General features: G+C 27.6%; 1 protein-coding gene and 1 long non-coding RNA gene across 2 annotated transcripts in view; one reads left to right on the top strand and one right to left on the bottom strand.

Annotated features, from left to right (window-relative positions):
- Dscam2 (Down syndrome cell adhesion molecule 2) overlaps positions 1–23,309 on the bottom strand; it is a 183,340-nt gene that overhangs the window by 125,983 nt on the left and 34,048 nt on the right. The window lies entirely within an intron of this gene.
- Positions 6,343–12,915, top strand: LOC147658542 (uncharacterized). The gene is made up of 2 exons (XR_015294700.1): positions 6,343–6,441; positions 11,636–12,915. It is a non-coding gene; the product is annotated as an uncharacterized LOC147658542 (long non-coding RNA).

Raw genomic sequence — 23,309 nt, 5'->3', positions numbered from 1 at the left:
ATTTTATGTTATGGGTTTTTCAATATTGATATTTAAATACGAGATGTAAATAATTACAGTGATTTCAAATGTTTATGGAGAGCAAAGATCTTGAAAAGTAAATATAAAAGGAGATTCAATGACATTTATACTTATACTAAAATGGCGAATTCATAATTTTTTTTTAATGGAATACAAAAATAAAGTAAGGTAAATTATTGTGAAGATATAATTCAAACAGTACAAGTCGAAATTGGATAAATGTATTTGATTTATCATTGTATTCAATATATCTTTTTTTTTCGCATTTTATAGAAGCAAATTTCATATTACATATGAAATGAACTATATAAATAATATGAAATTCACTTCTGTAAAATTGAAAGCTTATGCAATTTAATTTTAAAGTATAAATTTAATATTTATTGATATAAATTGTTTATATGAAATATATTAATATATAAATATAAAATACTTTAAAAAACTGATAAATAATTAAAATTAAATTATCAAATTATATATAAATATAAAGATAATAAAGTATTCTGTTTAAATATTGCATTTAAATTATTTACCATTTTTTAACAATTTTTTTTGATCAATAGAAAAGTAAATATATAATTGCCAATAACAAATCAGATAAGAGATTAATTCAAAAGAATATTATTCATCATACACAATTGGCAATTATACTCTTCCGATTCATTCTTTTTCAATGTAATTTTAAAAGAGATGTTAATATTTTTGTATTGTTTAACAATCTATTAACAAATATTTCATATTACATATTAATAATGATTACAAATTTGTCTCAGAAACGATAAGCTTCTTTGAATCTACTTTTAAAATTGATGACTGTGTGAATTTGCATCGATCAAATTATTACTAACATTGATGTGTCTATAGCAAACATTACATATCGTGTTAATTTGTTGATAGAAAACATAACTAAGAGTTTACTATTCGTGAGGTGTATAATTCTCCATGGTAATATGGATATTTGTACAGTATTTGATTCGTGATGTCCATTCATATTACTTAATCTATCAATTATTCAATCTATTGTAAATTGCACTTAGTACATGGAATAACATTAAGATTGATTTTAGATTATTTAATTTAAGCTTACGTATTTTTAATAAAATATAAAAGAGAAATGGCGAAACTGTGAAACAGATTTCTGTATTTTGTTACTATAATTTAACACGATTCACTGTTAAATAGGAAATGAAAAATATTTTCTTTGTATTACATTATGACCGCTATATTACAATTTGTTTCTTTACGTTCAATTTATCTGATTTCATTAAGACAATATTATCATGAAACGAGCTCGTTAAGCATAAAAAAAAAACGATTGCTGCATTACTGACAATGAATGAACGTGAGAAAACAATGAAGAAAAATACATGGACGTAAATGGTGAAAAATAACGATGAATCGTTGTATACATATAGAGAAAAAACATTAGTGAAAGGCAAGTAATCATTGGTGCAAAAAGTAAATACATTAAGGCAATATCAATTCTCTTTTGCTTTTTTCTTGTACTTTTATAATGCTCCTGAATTTACATTAATGGTTGGTCAGACAACACATCTCGAATTATGCAACTTCTTGAAATGAATTTCTTGAATGACCACCAAGTTTCTATTCATTTTAACAAATGAAAGAAAAATATCTTGTATATATACATATTTCAATTCACATTTATAATTTGTTATTTGTTATTTATAATTAAAATGTAAAATGTAGTTTTGTGCAAAATCTTGATTTCCATCCTTATATTTAGAATAAAACCAAAGATAATATATCGATTTATTATGGATGAAAAGATAGGAATGATTTATGTAGGATATGCAGGTTCAATTTGTATCGTGTCAGTTTTTACCGATCGAGACATGCACCTAGTCGAGCAGCTGAGTTATTGTTTGAACTAGGATCGAGATAATTCTGAAAGTGAAATGATCGAAGAAATACTAAACAAGTTTTTCATATTTTGTAGAGTTTATTTCTACTTTTTTTTTTATATTAGAATTAACATAAAATATTATTTTCATTACTAATTGATTGAAATTTGTTTTTTCATGCTCATTTTTCGTTTTATATAATTTATTATATAAGACAATATTTATAATTTTATTATACTACACTATTTTAAACTAATTATTAAACAACCTACTATATAAATTCGGTCCAATTAAATGAATACATCTATAATTAAATGTATTTGTAATTCAATTCGCTTTTTCATTAGAAGTAATATTTAAGATTTTAACGTTAATAAATTTGTGTATTTAATGACTATCGAAAGACTTTTTCATAAACGAATAAATAAATAAATATTCCATTACTATTTTAAGAATATTTGCAACAATGTTATTTTATGCATTGAAAATTACTTCCTTCTATAAATGAACTTCAATAAATTCCTGTTGTATAAATATTATTATATCCATAATAGATCACTTGTTCACTCATCGTGAAAAATCTCGTGATTTATTGATACACCCTATACATTGACTTCCATACATTCCATTATAAAAATAATAGAATAGAAAAACGTGTATGTAAAATACGAAGAGAACGTTGCCTCGAATAGTAAAAATTCATTAGTAGCCATAAGCATCGCGTGTTCGACGCAGAGAATACTCTATGCGAATTCATTTTCCCTATCCCATATTCCACGTATCTTTGGATTTAACCGGACTCCGTGACGCGAATACGGAACCCCTCAGAAATCTCGGAGTCGAGTCGGATAGGGTTGGCAGTTTTGGCGTGGAGCCCGTTGTTTAAAGGAACTAAAGTGGTTGAAACAGGACCTCGGACAATATTACTTCCCATCGAGTCAAGCACTTGCCTGTAGTATAACGTCGTGCTAATTCGCGGACTCGCTCCGTCGACGGAATATTACCGTCTGCCGCTTCTCCTGATATTTGAATCCCTACCTCCCTTTCAAATACGTATGTCTGAACGAGTATCAGAGTGTATTAAAAGACATATCATTTGCTTACGTGCATAAGGGAAATTATATGGATGTGTTTGAAAAGTATTGTGAATATATTGGATGATTTTATTCTAAGCACATGGATGTGGTATAATAGTATGTAGATTTGAATATTTTTAGATAGATATTGATTTTATCGAAATTTAGTAACATTTGAAATTTTTATTATGTTATTATTTTTGTCATTTATTCGTGGTTTAATGATCACGTGATTAGGGTTCCTTACATGTTGTTTCATTGTGATTATTACTGTTGTTTTGAGTATAATAGCTTGTTGAATGTGTAAAAATACGCCTAGTGACTGAAGACTCTTGAGAATGTGAGTTCTTGATGTGTAATCTTGGTGCTGTATTATGTTTTTTTGTGTCTGTTTCAGCTTGTATTCTTCTGTTGTGCTCTATTATTTCTTTGCATGATGATATTCTTTATATGTGTGTATTTAAAGTTTCTTTAATTATGTACTTTTTGTAGTTTTTTAAGACTTTTATTATTCTACATTGCTTGAATGAATTCTTGTATTTCTAGCAAGAGTTGTTATAAAGTCTGTTTATTAATTTATTTGTTAATCGAGATATTTTCCATATAATAATTTTTCTTTGTTTTGTTCTATTGTAAATGTATATTAAATGTTTCTTCTTGTATGTTTTCTTTATCATTTTAAATTGAATGTGATTATTATTTGTTTATTATTATTTAAATTTACCTTGTATAAAATTCAAGAATTAAAATTTTCTTTACTAACTTTTAAAATAAAATTTGAATTTAATATGTATATATAATTATATATTTAGAACAAATTACTGTAATAAAGAATGCAATGACTAAATTAGCAACAGGATTAGTGAATTATGATTTTATTTATTAAAAGAAACAAAAAATACTTCAGGATTATATCATGGAAAATCTGTTTGTTTATTTTCTTTTTCTTTTCTTTTTAGATCGGCGTTGTTTTCGATTAAATATTATAATTTGTTGCTTTTAACAACAAATCTTTCTATGTTAATAAATTAATACATCCTTCAATATTTTTTCTTTTTTTTTTTATGGAAAGACCTCTTGTTTTCAATAATATATATTATTTATTATTTTTCTAGTTTGTAAACAATCTATTTGTTAAAAATTTAAAGAAAATTAATAAAAATGAACATTTATACGATATTTAATGAATTTTTATATATTTTTATATATTTATTTGTAGATATTAGGACATGAAATTAATTTTATCTTTTCTCTTTAACGCTTTGAGACTTTCATTTCTTTTTTTTTATGTAATATTGGTTATAGTATTTTATATTCTCATTATAATAATTATTATATTAAGACTTTTAATATTAATTAAATTAATAATAATAATAACTTTATACAATATCTGCTAATGTATCAATCAAAATTTTTGCTTTATCAGTATGATATACCAATAACGATTCAATACTTTTTCTCCTTTCCAACATAATGTCTTTTGATACCGAACAAGCATTTTATATTTGAGATTTTTTTCAAAATCTGAATAAAAATTATTGATATTGTTTATCATTCTAGAAATATTCTAAAAATATTTAGAAATATTCAAAAAGTGTGTTTCATTAAAATATGTTTCATTGAATAATGGAAAATCACTGAAAATTTACTGGAAATTTCATTGGAAATTTTCCATGGAATTCGCTGATGTTATATCCGCATAGACAAAGTGTTTCGATGCATTTTCGTGTCGGTGTTGGCTACACGCTTCCTTGTTTCAAACATTGAAATATTTCTCTGCATTAAAATATAAACGGCGTTCGATTCGTTATTCACGTATTAATACTCATCCTTTCGAGATTTCTCGGTGGTAGCAAATAAAAAACTCGTCGTTATCGCGGTGGTTCGAATTTTACGCCAACCATTGATATAATCGAGACTATTCACTCTGTGTAACAGACCATATCGACCGTACCCGCAATGAAATCATCTCGTCGAACTTACCGCGCATTGAATCTTTTGCCGCGATAAGAGCCGTGAACATTGAGGCATGAGAGGCAACCCTATATATCGTACGGAGTATAATTGTGAAATCGGAAATAAAAGTTACCCTACCGGATCGTTTTCAGCTTCCCCGAGTTATCATTTGAAGCATAAAAGCGAATATGTAAATTCTCTCTGCATTTGTATGTATTTGATATCTTCAGTTAAGAAAAAAAAAATGATTTTTGCATAAAAAATAATAAAATATTTTTCAAGAAGGTATTTATAAAAATTTATTTACTAATTTTTAAAATTAGGATAATATATGACACGAAGAGAATACTTTCTTCTATACAGGAAATATTAATATATTCATGGATTTAATTTTAGAAACCACAACTAAATATAAAAGTTGGCGTACAAAAATGTTAAGGCTTTGGTTTATTTATTGATTTTATTTTTGATTTTTAAATTATTTTTTGCATATATAGTAGACAATTAACAAAGATTATTATTGATTATTATTATTGATTTGAATTTAGAAATAAAAGATTTTATTAAATATAGATATATTTCTAATTTTTATAAAAATAAAAAAGGAACATTTGTTTTATTTAAAATTGCAATCGCAACATTTCCCGCAAAATGTTAAATTATAAGCAATTAAAATTCGTTACATGCCATCGCATTTTTTTATTTTATTCAACGTGAACTTAAATTCTTCAAAATTTAATAAATAAATCTTGCCAAGATTTTTATATTTGTTTTGAAATTAAATTTTCAAATGTATTCCAAGTTACATATTACATATTTTAATACGTATTACTTACTGCCATAACAAGAACCCATGTACTCTTTTCAATATCCAAACGCACCTACAATGGTACAAAACCAGATATAAATTCCTGGAATTTGTGAACTGACAAAGTTCCCGATCTGCCGATCAATAAACGGGAAATTAAGACATTGCACATCGGGCAGCGATGAGGAGAAGAGTTTACTATGCGAGACGTGACAGGACCCCGCGAGCGATCGGACAATGACATCTTCCAGAACAATTCATTGTTCCAAGGAAGCTCGTTCGCTTACGAGTCGAGGCAGCCGGTAGAGTAGAGAGCGGCATCATCTCTGCTGCTCGTAGTTTCTCTGGCTGTTCTCCCTGGCCCTCCTCCCCTTGCCGGTTCCCCACTACTCCTGACGGTTAGTTGCCGCGGGCCGTCTCATTGAATACACGCGGGGACAATGTAGTCTGCACAATACCGGTGTCAGCCGGAAATGACGCTACGGGGAGGGAGATCGCACGCGTGTAGTCAAGCCACGCGAATTGGCGGCGTTAAAGCAGCTAGGCAACCCCTCTTTTGCCCGTATCTACTGCGTAACGCACAATTGGCCGTGTTGCAGGCCTGACTAAGCTATCTCTCTATTTCGAGTCTCTCGTAAGAAGCGGCTTAGAACGTGACTCTCGTCTGTTTCGTTAAAATTTGACAAAAGGAGGATAGGTTTTATGATAAATAAATGTAAATAAAATTGCCACGTGTGTATAAATGTTTTTTTTTCTACAATTTAATACAAAAACAGTTGAGATAGGTGCAGTGTTTTTGTTCTTTGATTATGTAGAGTTCGTTGTTGCCGCGTTTCTTCACCGGCAACTTTATTCACCAGTTCTTCTTTGTGTTCACATGATATATGATGATATTTATTTATTCAAAATTTTTATAACGAAAGTAATGCGTTTAAGTGAATTAAGTTTAATCAGTGATTTTAGAGCGGGTTATAATTTGTTTTCTGAGCTGTAATAGCTTTAAAAAGCAAAAAAGTAAAGAGTTTACAGTAATAGATTTATAGTAACAACAGTTACGTACTTATTCCAAATTATTTTATATAATAAACAATAAAAATATCTATTTATATTATAATGAATTAATAGAATTTTATAAATATATGTATAAATATATTTCTTTTATATACATATATTGCGATTTTTGGAAATAAGAATAATTTGTTTAATTATTGAGATATATTAATTCATTTTCCAAATGCTATTACTGTAATAATAAATTTATACTTTTTATAGAAATAGAAATGTTTTTGAAAAACATAACAATAATTATTAATAATTAATTTACTCAATTCGCCATTTTATAAATTCATTTCTTAAAAATATCTTCAATTATAATTACAATTAGAAAAGTATATATAAAATTTGAAAAAATTGCTTAGTCAAGCATCGTAATAAGATATTATTTTTCCTAATAATAATTAAAATAATTAATATATATGTAAATAATCTAAATTTCTACAATTATAATATTTTACACAAAATATTAAAAAAAATTTTCCAAATTTAAACTTGAAATATAAAATAACATAAAATAATAATATATACATAATAGTTGATTTGACAAATTTTTCAAATTTTATCTTTTCAAGATTAGCGATTACAATTTTAGTTATTTTAATGCAAATATAAACTTATCATCTTATCAAACTTCATTGAAACGAGTAAAAATTCTATTTTCGTATACAGATATATAAAACACATTGATATCGTTCATGGATGTCATCACATCTATTCAAATGTTTCGATCAACCATATGATCATAGGAAAGGTATAGAACATATGATTCGATAAGGGAACAATACATACACAGGATTCATTAACGTGTTGCAAACAATTGAACGAAGAGTGTGGGTAGATGGCGCGTTGCATTTACAATTAGACGTTAGATATACAATGGCATCGAGACCAGTTAGATGGGAATCGTTTTAAGTATCTTGTTGGCGCGGCAGCTATTCAATCAACTTTCGGATAAAATAACTGATCGGAGGGGAATTGTCTGATGATTGTAGGCACGCCTTTGTTGCGTTCAATGGCAAATGTAAGTTAAACGGAAAGTTTGATTGGCGAGAGGGACGATTGTAGCATTGTTGATCTTGAAACGAAGAACGACAGAGGTTGGGGAGATAGCGTTTCAAAAAGTTTGTCTGCGTTCAGAGATAATTATAAGAGATAATATGGATAAAAAAGGTAATGTTAAATAATGTTAAATAAGAGAAGTTATATGTATATGTCTCATACAGGGTTTTAAAATGATAAAGGTTTCAAAAAATAATAGAAGGAAAATGTTTATATTGAAATAAAACCGTATATACTGTTTTAATTAATTTAGCATTTGACAATTATTTTATATTGAAGTTTTTCATTAATAGTCATTTGTTAGAGAATATTTAGGTTTCAATATATTGTATTTAAATTTATTATATTTTCATGTCTTCTAATCTTTTATTTTATTTTCGATTGTATTTAAAAGTATATTATAATATTTTAATAATTGATGGATAATTTGCATAAAGATAACAATATTTATTTATATTCATTTCGGAAATTATTTTTGCCGATTATTTTTATATTTTTATTTAATTTTAAATAATGGAATATTAATCGTACGAAATAAATTACAATAATTATTTATGTTAAATTTATATAATGTTATATTTTTATACATTAAAACATAAATCAATAAAACATAAAACAGTAATCAATAAAAAATCTCTTCGATTAGAGATCATAAGAATTTGATCATTTTCAATACTACTGTTGTAATTAAGTAAAAGTACTAAAGTACTAAAGTAAAAGAGGAGACTTTATCTACTCTATGATCCAAAAGTGAAAGAAGATCTTTATTGTTAATTTAAATAAAAATTGAATTTTTATTTTTTATTTTTGTTATTTTATATTCATTGTAAAAGTTTTTAATAAGTACAACTTCAATTAAACAATTTGCTTTATAAATAAAAAATTATATCCCAAAAATTTCATATACTTTATAAAATATACACGATGTTTTGCACAGATTTTCTGTAATAATATTCTTGTCATATTATTTATTCACGTAAAAATTTGTTAGGAATATTAAATTTTAAATTGAAATTGCATCAATTTCCTATCAAAACTTCTATTTAGCTAAAATTAACTTATCAAAATTGAATTAAATTTATTTTAAACTATTTAAGTATGTATTTTAATTTAATAGTAATTTTATATTATGAAACAACTATAACAAGTTGAGCTCTATTACGATTCCATGTTTTACATTTTTCGATAATTATTAAAATCATTGTAATTTTTTAATGATCATAATTTAGAATATATATGTATATTATCTCCTCTTTATATTTAATTTTTTTAAACTAATCATTTGGATTAGTTTGATTAGAACTAAATTAATCCAATAATTATCCAATATTGAATAATATAAAAAAGCTTGCAGATTGTAATTATTCAGTCGCAATTAATTCAGTCAAAAGATATTCATTTACAGATATCGTAATTAACTCTCATGAAATTGTGTGAACTAATTTCAAGCTAAATGGGGACGTTTTCAGGACAGATCATTCAGTAAGTTTCCTGACTGTTGAATCAATAATCCGACGAATGAATTTACAGTTTCAATCTGAAATCGTCGTAAACGTTCACTCGCGATTTTCCCGTAATTAGAAGTGGGAGGAATTAGAAAAGTTTTAATTAGTTCTTCCGGGAGTTAAGTTGCAAGAGAATTTATTAGCATAATTCGAAATCGATCGCAACGAGAACAATAAAACAATAGAACGGAATAATTGAAAACGCGGGAGTGGAATATTCAAAACCATTCAAATCGATTCATCGATATAAATTTTAAACCAGTATCTGGCACGATAATCGTTTCACGATGTTTGTAAACAAAATGTTATTCATTCGTAGAAATGAGAAGTGTAAATATGCCAATAGTTTTGCAAAAACTGTAGAAAATTAAAAAAATAATTTTTTTTATTATACTTCAAAATATATTTTAGGTTTACTTAAGAAAGTTGTTCTAAGTAAATGGATCTATTTCATTGCAATTTGATTACTTTTTCAATCATTAAGATAATTTATTATGTATAAGGAATTTATGAAAATATATATATATATTTTTAAATTTTTCTTTAACATCTTTCCAATAGATTTTAATTGCATGAACCTCGATATTACTCGACTTTGGTATATTTTCAATTTTCGAATATCATTACCTAATTTAATGTAACCTAATTAATTCTCACTGAATTTAAATGAAATTTTCGCATAGAAATATATCATTAAATTTTTCCTTTCATATATTACAAAATCTATCGTTTTATCCAAAGTGAAATGAATTTACACAGAATTTTTTGATAAAAATTTTTTCAAAAGAAGAAGAAAAAAAAAGAAATAGATTATCGTTGCAGTTTCTTTTGTTGAAGCTTACGTTAAAGTCTTTTCGCTATAATAATTTCAAGAGAATGCTATCGCTGTAACGAGTTGTAAAAGTCGAGAAAAGTTTTTTAATTAACGCATTAGACGGTTATATACTTTGCACGGCAAATTCATTTATCACGAGCGTTAAGTTTCTTACAAAAGATGTAGCAGATTCGTACTGCGACAGAAAACTTTATATTTTATGCACTAAAAATTGTTTTGCATCTTTCCGCTTGTTGCCGCTAAAAATAACAACACTGAGAACATACATTTCGTCCACAAAGAATAATAATATTTCACCATGTTCTGTAACTTTATATATCTTCAGCGAGTAAATGTTACTCTTCGAAAATCTTGCAAAATATTTTCTGAACAAACGATTCTAAAAAATTATGATTTACAAGCGAATTTAGCAGTTCATTTTTGATAATCTTTTTTATATTTTTAATTATATTTGTTAATTAGATATATTGAATATATACATATAGAATACATAGTTTATTGCTTATAAAAAGATCATATAGAATTTTCATTGAAATAAATATGCAAATGAATATTTACATTCTATGTCAAAATAGCTAGTTTATTATTTTTTTACATATTAAAAAATTATTATCATATCATTATATAATAAAATAATATGCTTTTTATTACAAAATCAATATATAAAATGGTATGGAAAAATTGAACCTGTACAAACATAATGTAACGTTCTATGTAAATTTGATTTAAGTATGATATTACATGCTAATCGATCACGTCGCAGTGAAAATTATCTAGCTTCTGTAAAATATTGATTTTCTCGATCAGTTTGAATCTCAACGAATAATCCTTTTTATAAAATATAAAAACTTTTGTGGATGAGCGTACATAGAAAAATTTTTCGACAAATATGTTATTAACATTTATTCTATCATTATCATGCTAATATTTTTCTTAATTGTTCTATTAATGTAATTTATCATTTTTTTTCTATATTTTTAATCTTGTGCTGGAATAATGAATTTTTATTTTTATTATAAAAATTTGATTATATAGTATCACTTGTATAGTAAATTAAGCTTTTTGAAATCGAAAACAATAAAAAGTCAACCCGGATAATAAAAGATCGTTATGCAAATATTTCTAGCAGAGCAAATAATATGATTCCTCAAACAATTTAAACTATTAAAACCTATTTAAACTAATATTATTTTACTAATATTTTATCTTTGTTCTATTAACTAACAATTTCGCTTTTAACGAACGATATTTTTCAATAAATCCTTTCCATCTCATTTTTTAACATTACTCATAACATACAAATCACCACTTACAATAATCTTATTCAATAAAACCTATGCACATTCATCTCTCCGTAAAATGCGTATCCTTCAATTAAAAAAAGCGAAACGTTTGTCATTTGTTGCGTGATACCATCTTGCTCGCTTCTTCCTCACTTTCACTGGCCATTTCAGGAATCGGGATCAATGTTCCTTGGCAAGGTTCAACGCGTCGTATTGACCTCGAAAGAGCAAGAAGGATGCGGCCACTTTCGATCGAGCCTTTCAAAGGAGACCACCGTGTAAGAAAGTAGGCCAGCAAAACAAACCGCATCGCCTGTAGCTGATTCATGCTGTTAGCTACAAACTGTTGCCACGCTTCTGGCAAGGAGGAGGCTACGTGCGCGGTTTATTTACGACGCTCCGTGGCGTAACCGTGTTAGAGGGGTCATGGAGCAAAGCCGAGGGATGATGTTGCAATGGGTCGCTCGCTAAAAGGGGACACACGATTCTTCTTTCTCGAGATCCCGAGACTAATTTGCAGTCCGAGGATGCTCCTTCGCCCGGAGAAGGACGAGGAAGGGGAGGATTGGGGAAAGGAGAGGGATTGCAAAGGCGGAGGAGGAACTGATGTCTCCTCTGAAGATGAGCAGTCGTCTGAAGGACGATATTGCTCCTTGGCTGGTTGGACACCGTGCTCTTCCGCCTTTTTCCTTTCCTCTATTTCACAGACCATGAACACGAGGAAAAGGATAAAAAGATTACGGTAGCAAATATCCGAACGGAGGCGAACGGGGGTCGTGAAATGGACCAATGCGGATAGATAGAAATCTTTCGCCTCCCTTTCAGATGGCAAACACCGCGCGCAATCCCTTATCCGTCGGGATAATCGGTGTATTAATTCTTTTATCGAAATCACTTTTCGCGGTGAAACTCGATTGGGGAAAAATACAATTCTATCGTGTTCGGCAGCTTGTTATTTGATGATGAGTTTAAAAGGATATTTGCTAACTACTTGTAAAAATTTAGATTTTAGATAATGAAAAGTTTGTTTGCATTAATATTCGATTTTGAGAATTGAATTTTTTAATATTTTAAGAATCTATTCCCGTTGTAAGAATACAACAAAGTGAATATTATTATTTTTTAGAATTAACTTTTGGAAGATACAATTCAAAATATATAATTTTTCTTTTATATTGAATATAAGTTTATTTAAATATGAAGCTTTATGTATATTTTTTTTATAACATAGAGAACTTTTAGATAAATTCAATCTTATAATTCGATAATAATTCAATAATAAATAAGCAAGAATAAACAACAAACTATATGTTGTAACAGATTTCGAAGTTGATGTGGTCTAATTGTCAATCTTATTTATTTATAATTAATAATAATGATTACATATATAAATGATAATTATTATTATATCAAAGAAAATACACCGAATAAAAATTTTATTCAAATCGCAACATCATGCTTCAGTGTTATCTTATTTGATTTCTTTTTATTTTTCGTTGACTTTCGTTCTACACTAGAGACAAACTATTTTCCGATATTATAAAACGTATTAATTGACATTTATTAAAATTGAAATTGAAATTCAATCTCAGAGGGGGTCTACGATTTTTAAAAGAGAGTGCATCAGACGAGCTGTTAGCCATATATCCTATCAGGATCAAAGGATAGTAATCTTTACCGGATCTCGTGGAAAATCCATGGGATTTATAAAGCATCTCTGATATTTCTTGATCCATCTTTCAAGAATTTTGAAGTTAAGAACATGTAACATGTCCCAAATCATTAAAAATGTATCTTCTGTGAATTATTCATTTTTCTCGAGTTTTAGTTTTAAATAATTATTATTATAAATAATTGGAAATCTCATATAGTTTTCGTATTTTTTATTTATATCAAAGTTTTAGTAATTTGTAGAAAAATTCTTTCAAAGAATATGCCATTGATTCGAATTTTAACTTTTTGCTACTCAATTGATTTTATTGTTTCCTTTAATATTCCTTATTTTTTATTTTTATGCTTAATACGTTGCACACTGTGTATTATAAATAAATATTTAATCTTTTCTCATTATTAATTATTATTAATATTTTGCATCAATATGGATTGTATTTATAAAATTCAATTACTTTTATGTTTAATTACAATGCTAGTAAATATTTGGCTAGATAAATGTTATTGAACTGTTTTTAATCAAATGATTCTTGGACAAAATGCTGTTACAATTAGATAAGACTATTCTTAGATTAAAATTAAATTTTAAAAAAACATTTCTTTCAATTACTGGAACGTTATTTAATGTATGATATCATCTCAATATTTCCATGTTAATAATTTCAATTTTATCAATTAACAAAGAAATTGAGATTTTAATAGAGAAATATAAGAATATAATGTAAGAATTTAATAACATTTACATTTATTTTTATCACTTTCGATACGTCGTATACATATATATGTAAATATAAAATTCATTCCTACGTCATACACAAATACACGGAAATACTCAGAGTACAAAGAACAAAGAGTAAAATAAAAATCAATCAAGGGTCGGTTTGTGTACTTTACCGACGCCAAAAACCCTTGCTTGCAAAGTGTGGATAGATCTGAAGCCGTGTACAGTTTTGACAGCACGTTTACCATTACGCTCCCGCATTGTGTATTCCCATATGAGCGTCCCGCCGAGAAGCCGCGTCCTTTTGATCCACCCTCGCTCTTCAGCTCGCAAAAAAGAGAGAGAGAGAGAGAAAAAAAAAGAAGAAGAAGAAGAAAAAAAGAAAAAGAGCGACGTAGGATGAGGAGCCGACGGTCCTTTTGCGTTACGCGCGAGACACGGTGCTTTAGGAAGGACGAGTGCAGGCGGAAATAATATTTTACCGACGAGTCAACGACCGAAGAAGCACGCTCTTATCTCTCAGCAAGGAATATCTCTGGAATCGGAAGCGAGGGGATTCCGATAAAAAGTTTCGCCCACTTTGAGCGGGGCCGTGTTCGAGAAACACCGTCGATGCGTGAAACGCGAATTTCTTCTGATGTCTTCACCGTGTCCAGCAACACGGAAGAGGGCTGCATTCATCGGGAAATTTGTTCAAATCGGGCGATCATTTGAACGGGAACATGAAAGTTCTCTCAGTTTTCGAAAAAACGACTGATCAACGACTTTTGGCTAAATTACTTTCATCGTTTAATGAAAGTTTATAAACAATGAACTCGACTCTTAAGTTTTCATAATTTTTTTTATCTTCTGAATTTTATTTGGGAATATTTTTTAGATAGAAAAATAGAAAAATTAAAATCTGGTATTCTGTTTCAGAAATTGTTGAAAATGATTTTCAGTATATGTTTTGCATTGATTTTAAAGATTATCAAAGACGTTCAAAAATTTCTGAATTTATTTTCTGTATTTTGAATTTTTTCAATGATCCAGTTTTTAAGTGTTAAGTGTTATATTGTTTTCAAGTACCAAACAATAAGTATTGTTATTATAAATTAAATTTTTAAAATGAATAAAAATCAAAAAGATTTAAATCAAATAAAGACATTTATTGATCTTCTTTTGCCAATATATCGATTAATATAACTCCTGTTAAGATAATTCTGAAATATCTATATTCGAAATTAAAATTCAAATTCAAATTATACTTAAAAAAATAAAGAGAATTCTTTTGGCACGAATATTCGTGTTTTATGCAATCGTAATAACAAATCTATCTAAAAATTAAGTCTAATATGCATATTTTTTTTCTCTCTCTCTTATATAATTTTTATTGAAGTTAATTATATTTTCTTGCAACTTTTAGTAAAGTATTAAAAGCGAAGTCAATTATTTCTAGATTTAAATGAAGAATAAAGTGAAATGAAATTGGGTTGAAATGCGATTGAAAGCAAAAATAAAAGAATGCTTAAATACTTTCTAATTCTAGTGATTTTTTTTATAAAACGTTAAGTGAGAAGAGGTCGACGTTTTATATGTAGGAAGCAGGAAATGAAGTTTCCTCGTTGGTTGTATGTAAGTGAACATGGGATAAAATTGTTAAACTATGAAAAGAAATGAAAACCTGTTTACATTCAATTGCCAGGAATAGAGAGAAAATAATGTTCTCTTTTGAAGAAGACAAATTGTTGTGCGATAAAAGTTTGTAAAGTAATTGACAAATCATTTAATTCTACTGCAATGTATTATGCAAAAGGCATAATATTACGTATTTATCTTATTTATTACATAACCTTGAAAACTTTAAATTTATATCTTACGTGTTATGTTTAATTTTTGAAATGCATCTATATAATATAGATTATAATTTAATAATAAAAAATTTTTTAAATGAGTTTTTTAAATAAATTCCCTTATCATTTGTTCATATTATATCATATTAATTTAATATTTATTTAATTTAAATTTTTGATATGATTATATAAACTTTCTTGTAAGATTAAATTATGAATTAATATAATCTATATTAATATATTATATTTCTTATTTTGAATGTATTATAAACATAAAGCTTTTATTTGTTTAATCATTTATAAGACCATATCATTTATAATTATAGCTTTCATTTTTTAAATTCTATTTTATTTGTTTATCATTTTTTTCTATTCGAGTGAAAAATATATAAATTATTATAATAATTCTGAACTATCAGCAACGAAGCATGAAAATTATTGTATGTAAAAGAATAATAAAGAAATAAAGAAATTTTTTATATTGAGAATTTAATATTTTCTCTTTCATTCGAGTCAATAATATATAAATTTTTACGATAGTTGTAAAATATTAAATGAAGTAAACAAAATTGTTCCAGAGGAGAGAACTTTCCATACCAAAAATCCACAATTTTTAAATCGAGAGATTATCTTAAAGAGAATTCAAATCTTAAAATTATGTCAGTTTTTGATAAAATAAATAATTCCAAATAATGTATACATTATTGTTTATAACAAATTCATTTTATGAGAGTAATATTCAATGTTGACGTATAATATTTATTCCCTATCTAAAATTAGAAATCAATATAGATTAATAAAACTCGTAATAGTTAGATATAGAACAGGATAATTTGTGTTTTTAGTTACACAATTTATAAATTTATAAATATAATTATTTGTGAGAAAAACATTTGCTCTTAAAATAAATTTAAGTAAATGAATGTCAATAAATAGTTTACCAAATTCTATTACGTACTTAATATTTCGAAATTTCACGATAATTATTCAAATTTTAAATGATTTAAAAACTAGATATATGGATACATTATAGTAAATGAATTTACTCTCAAAATCAACTCAATATTTAATTCTCCATCAATCGAATATTAAACAAAACAAATATTATAAATTAATCGTCGAATCGAGCCAACATCGATAGCCAAGAATATCGGCCGATCTTTGCCTATGCGATAGTTGTCTTTCTGGGACAACAGACAGTTGGAGAACAGTTGCGCCATCAAACCGGAAGCCATCTCCCGGAGGGCGTTTACGTCGCCAGGCGACATCAGTCAAACCGACGTGTTACTTTGGCCGACGCGTTATCGTGAAAGGCAGGTGGATGGATAGGGAAAGATGGAAGGTGAAAGAGGGGCAAGAGACACAGGCTGAAAAGGGGGGAGGAGGCTGAAGGTTGAAGGGAAAGGGTTTGAAAGGAGAAAGCTCGACTATTCCCAGGTGCAGCTATGCCGTATCTCATTCTCGACTTGACTGAGGCGGGAGATCTCGTATCGAATTTGCGTCGTATTTGCTCGACTAAGGTGACGAGACGACACCTTCTTCCGGTTCCTTCGCCGTCGTTTCATCACGTTGAGAGTTAAACGATAGTTACTACGATGCAAGCGTTTTACCACTTACCAAGAACACACTGGCTCGACATCGTGTTTTACTTAACGCCTTCAATGTCGCTACGTTTTCACGTGACTTTCTGTTCAGGCAGTGTGAAGGTAGGAATAGAAATGGAGTTAATTTTAATATTTGGAATATCTATTTTACATTGTTGTATCTTGGCTTATTTTTTTCGAAAATATGTAATGTAATACTTATTTAATACATTTATTTCTTTCTTTTAAACAATAAGAAAAACTAATTTTAGATTTGCTTGTATTATTATGCATGATAAGTGGTCAAGCATTTTGTGATTCAATTGTTGTTCTTCTTGTAAGAAGACTTTTGATAAAACATGATTTTGTAATGATAAAAATATATGCGATAATTAGAAGCAACTTTTTTAATCATTATAAATTTGAATAAATATAGTCTCATCTTTCATGATACAGATATAATGGAATTTTATTGTGGTATTTGCATAATTTATTTTTCTTTTCTATTTAAATATTAAGTTTTCTATTTTTTATCAGTGCTTTTGTTTCTATTATTCTTTATTTTGAACAAATGAACAAATGAAAGATGAAGTTAATTAATTAAATTATTTAGTAAGAATATTCTTGATGATCCTCTTAATATTTTTCAATATTTTTGATCTTTTCTATCAGTACTTGATATGTAAGTTTCTCTGTCTTAGTTTAACAAATAACCAATCTACTATTTTATTAGCTTATGTTATATATTATCATTATATTTGTCTATATCATCTCTTAATAATGTTTTCTTTTTTCATGAAATATTACATTTAGTTCATTATTTTTAATCTTTTATAAATAATTTTTATAATATTCATCCATATGCTATTATTCAAAATGTTGTATACAAAAGTTATAAAAAAATAGAGCAAATATGAAAAGTATAAAAAATTTATTGATTACATTTTTCTCAATTTTCTCGAAAACAAAGTCGAAAATAAATTTCTATACTTTTAATTTATTTCTTTATGTCTTTCTTTCCAATTATCAATCAATCTATATAATAGTAATATGATATTATAAACTATCTTAAAGAAAGGATTATTCTTCGATAAATTTCTAAAATTAAATAATTAGATATTTATTTATTTTATCTGATTTCAGAAAATTATATTACATATAATTATTATTGATTACATTACAAAAATAAGATTTTTTTATAGAATATTTCCAAAATATAATATTATCTACCAGACATTTTCTATCTTATTAGGATTTTTAGATTTTTATATTTCAATTTCATTTTCATTTATATAAAAAAATTTTTTTAAATAAGAAAGCTTTAAAAATCAAAACAAAAAATAACATGATCGAAAATGATTTAAAGATTAAACGTACTGAATATATTTAAAATATTTAAATAGTTAAAATGAACATAAAATTTTTTAATGTGTAGATGTGATTCACAAATATGATATATTATACAAAAAAAAAAAATAATAAAAAATGATATGAAAATGTACGTTTTGATCTAGCTGTAGCTTATTCTTTCATTTCATTTATATTCATTATACCAGATAATCAAAAATACTCTAATATAAAACGCATTTGGAAGACATCTATAATCATATGATATACAATAACCCACCCCTATATGACATCAGCAATATTACATTCTACATCTATTTCATTATATATTTTCACCAAACAATTTAACCCAAATTATCACTTTACATAAATATCTCTTTTCTCCATCATCGAAACAACAAAACAGCATAAACAGCTCACTTTTGACATTCCTTTATATACGAGAAAAACCGCAAAAATGTATCCACACGAATTCCAACTATCCATAACAGCGTATCCATAAACGCGTTTGATCTATCTTTCAAGAATTCCCGTCAAAACGTTTTCTATTCCCGTAACCATCACTGGACACATATGAAGTATATCTCGGTTGACCGGGTTGGATTGGTCCTGAATTTAAAGTTATAGACCACTGTCAGAACGACTGACGAGGACAAGGGAAAAAAGATGGTGGGCTGGAAAAAGAGGTAATGAGGGGATAGAGCAAGACAGAGTGAGAAAAAGGGTCAAAAGGTGGAGAGGGGAAAGGAAAAGGATGGGCGAACGTTGGAGAGGGCAAGGCGAAACCATGAGCCATCGACCCCGAGAGCTAGGTTCGAGCTCGTTATACTTTCCAACAGGATGCATCCAACGTCTCTGCATCGCCATGCAGTTGCACATGGGTGGGGGAAGGGGGAGGGGGTGCACATTCACCACGGCCGAACGTATACCACCACCCCACCGTCGCGCACACAGCACGATCCTTCTGCTCGTGCCATTGAATGTGCTAGCACAGCTCGGTCACGGCTAGCGATGAGATCAAGTTCAATACATATTTACTTGTAAATTTAAATCAAATCCAGTGCGAAACGTTCATTTCATGCCAACTGATTTCGGATATCAGAATAAACAGTTCGATATATATCGAATGAATCGAATCTCTTATTAAGATAGATAGTAATTGAATTATGAGAGAATTATTGGAAAGCTTCGTTTAATTCTTACGATAAATTTGAGAAAATCGTAAAAGAATATGAATAGAATAATTTGTAATTTCATTTTAACTTCTTCGCTTGTAAATATTTCAAAACTTGTAATATTTTTAAAATATATATATTTATTTTCAGAAAACGTGAAAATATACAATGTTTTTCTAAGATTATATCTGTTTTTCTAATTAAAAAAAGACAATATTCGTAGACAGATCTAATTATTTATTTACAATCTTATATCTTATATCGGAATTTCAATAATTAATAAGTTACTCATCAAATTTATTATCGATCGATTTAACTTAATTTAACAAGATTTAAATTCGTCGCATTCGGATTCAAAAATAATCATTTTTCTTTTCCTTGAAAAGATTTATGAAAGATTCAAATTTGATCTGTCATAGCTCGAATACACTTGCGATTTTTATTTTCTTCCATCATTAATCATAGTTAAAAACCATTTATACGCCGTAACATCAGATAAGAATCACCATGTATGGAAATCATTAAGTGGAAATTCTGATCGATGAAAGTAAAATTGAAATTGTTGAGAATAAATTGTACTTTTTTTTTTTTTTTTCGAGGCAAATTTTGTTTCCACGAGGAAAAGGTTTTTATAATTGAACCGGAATGGAAGGAGTTGAGGGGAGGGGGCCGATGTATTGTGCGTTCGCTGTTTTCGGTGTAATAGGGCTCTGTTAGCAACAACGATCGTGCAGGTGCACTTGTTCGTGAATGCAGTACCAATGAAAATTGGGAACGTTATTTTGTTGACCTGAAATACGAAACGAGCTTTCTAAATCGCGGAAAAACGAAACGACGTACATGTTGACGAAATATCGGAACGATTACAGCAATTAGGTTCCGCGTTGAAACAAAAATTTGTAATCGTTTCGAAATTGGCGCAATAGCGTAATGTAATTGTTTTGGAATAAATTTTTATGGAAATATATTCCAGGTATTGATTAGGGGAAAATATATTTTATTAATTTTTAATTTTTCTCGATTCCTTATTTTCGATATTCGAAGTTATTGATTCGAATGGAATATTTGTTTCATCTTCTCTAATGTATTTGTGTCTCTAAAGAAGAAATATAGAGAAAAAGAGAAAAAGAGAAGGAAAGATTATATCTTTTTAATCAATTTTTCGCGATAAAGACGAGTAAAATGGAAAATTTAGTTGGATTGGTGCTCTTAAAATAACATTTATATATAATATATGAGAATAAGGACGAAAAAAACCTTTAATCTTGGAAATAATCGATACTCTTTATAGGTCAGATGATAGTATCGATATTGGATTACCAATACATTTTTGGAGAACTTCATTTTTATCTTTAGAAGGTCTTCTTCTTTTGAATGCACAATTTTGTTACGATCTCCATTAGAAGATATATCTAAAAAGTATTATAATTTTCGATTTGAATAAATCATTCATTTCATATATCTAAAATAAAGTATTTATAGTTATACTACTATAAGTCATTGCAGTAAAATAAAGGATAAAGAAATTAAATAATTACAATTTCTAACTGCAAACTAATTTTGTCAAATTAATTTTGTATGGCTATATTAAAGACAAAAAATTGAAATTTATTTTTAAAATATATTTAAATATTGGAAAGAAAAATAAAATATGTTGAAAATATTTAGATTTCTTTTTTTTTTGTTGAAAAAATTTTGAAAGAAAGGATACTAAATATTATGTAAACAATCATGGATTTAATAAGCTTGATAATGAATGCATATATATTCAATAAATTGATTTCCTCAGATATGAGAAGAGATCTTCTAAATAAAGAAAATATTGTTCTAAATTTTTCATTTATTTTTGCATATAGAGTAATCTTTTCACTTGTATCATCCGATTAAATTACTGATATTGAATACTATATATTTGTTACGTAATAAGTGAAACGATCTAGATCAATATTTATAATTTTAATTTGAAAATAAAATTAATATCAGCAATAACTAATAATTATACATACATAAAATTAGGTAATCACTAAAAGTTATGTTATGAGAAAAATACAAGAAGCCTGGAAAAAAGTTTTCATTCATTGGAATAACTATTCACATTTTACTTAATAAAAAAAAAAAAAAATTATACTGATTTTATAAAACTTACGATAGAAAAGTTTCTTCGATATTCTTCATTTTTAGTTCTAAAAAGATTGTCCAGATTTAAGAAAATTACATAATAACCCCGAAAAGGGAGAAGAGAGAACGAAAGTTGAATAAAAAATTTATGATAACTTTATTCCAAATATTTCGCTTATTAAAGTTATCATAATTGAAGACAATAAGTGCATAAAAATTCTAAACACATTTTAGCGATATACACACTGAATTTCTCGATTTCAATGACCAGCAATCCTCTTCTTATCATAAAATTTACCAAGATTTCTCGCTTAACGAAAACAAAATGAAAAGAAAAAATGAAAAAATTTCTCGAACGAAAAGAAAAAAAAAATAAATTTATCTAGTATTAAAGCTGAAATCCACGATTATCCGCCGCATTGAATTTCCCCGAGATATCGATCGTTTATCCGCTCTTTGCTCTCGCGATAATGCGCATTCATCAAAGGAAAATCGAGCAGCCATCGTGAACGGCTCCCCGCGGTATTCGCCGCTTTATCGTGGAATTACATTAAACGTGCAGCACGATAAATGCGGGTAATTAGCCGGCGGGAGTAGCCATCAAGCTTTCGAGATGAGTGGCGCAACGATTCTGAAATGCAGTTTCTTATTTCGTCAAGGAAGCAGGGGGATGGCGCGGCACGGTTCATTTTTTGAAAGGTGCGCGAGAGAATACGGTACCAGGAAGGAGTGTGTTACCGTATGAATATTAAATGGCCGAGGCGTAACAGGGCGTTTGTACAAGGGGTAAAACGAAACGTGGAGAAAAGCTCGAGGAAAAGAAGCCTGAGAGGGAGGAAGGGAAGCGGCCGAAGTGTATCTCTTTATAGCGAGTCATGATGTTGAAAATTGTTGCTTGTAATTAATCGTTGAAAAATTATATAGAAATCTTATATAAGTTTTCATTGATTTCAGATAGATGAAATTGAAAAATTTTACTAATTGAATATATTTAAATATTTTCTATTTTTAATACAATTTTATTATTTCATATAGATCGTGTATTTAATTGTATGTTTTTTTATTAAAATTTATCTAATGTATAAAATATTTTATATAATATGTTAATATATTCATAGGAGAATCGATTTTAAAAGCTGAAAGAAATATAAAAGTTGATATACAAAAATATTCGTTGAGACTTTATTTAATCTTGCTTTATTTAATCTCAAATCTTAAATTGTTTAATTTTTCTATATCAATTTTTCTGTTTCTTCTAAAATCCTATGAATATATAAACATTCTTTATATTGATTTCATTAATTTAGATTTACTGGAAATTGAATTGAGTTTGACTGCATAGATTCAACTTTATTATTTAGACGTAATAATTAGAATCATCGTGTTTAGAATAAATTC

This window comes from Apis florea, unplaced genomic scaffold (genome assembly GCF_048593485.1).
Source record: "Apis florea isolate Af1SG1 unplaced genomic scaffold, ASM4859348v1 contig_2190_pilon, whole genome shotgun sequence".
Taxonomy (NCBI): Eukaryota; Metazoa; Arthropoda; class Insecta; order Hymenoptera; family Apidae; genus Apis; species Apis florea.
Note: the sequence above shows the minus strand (reverse complement) of the source record. Positions and strands in the feature narration are given on the sequence as shown.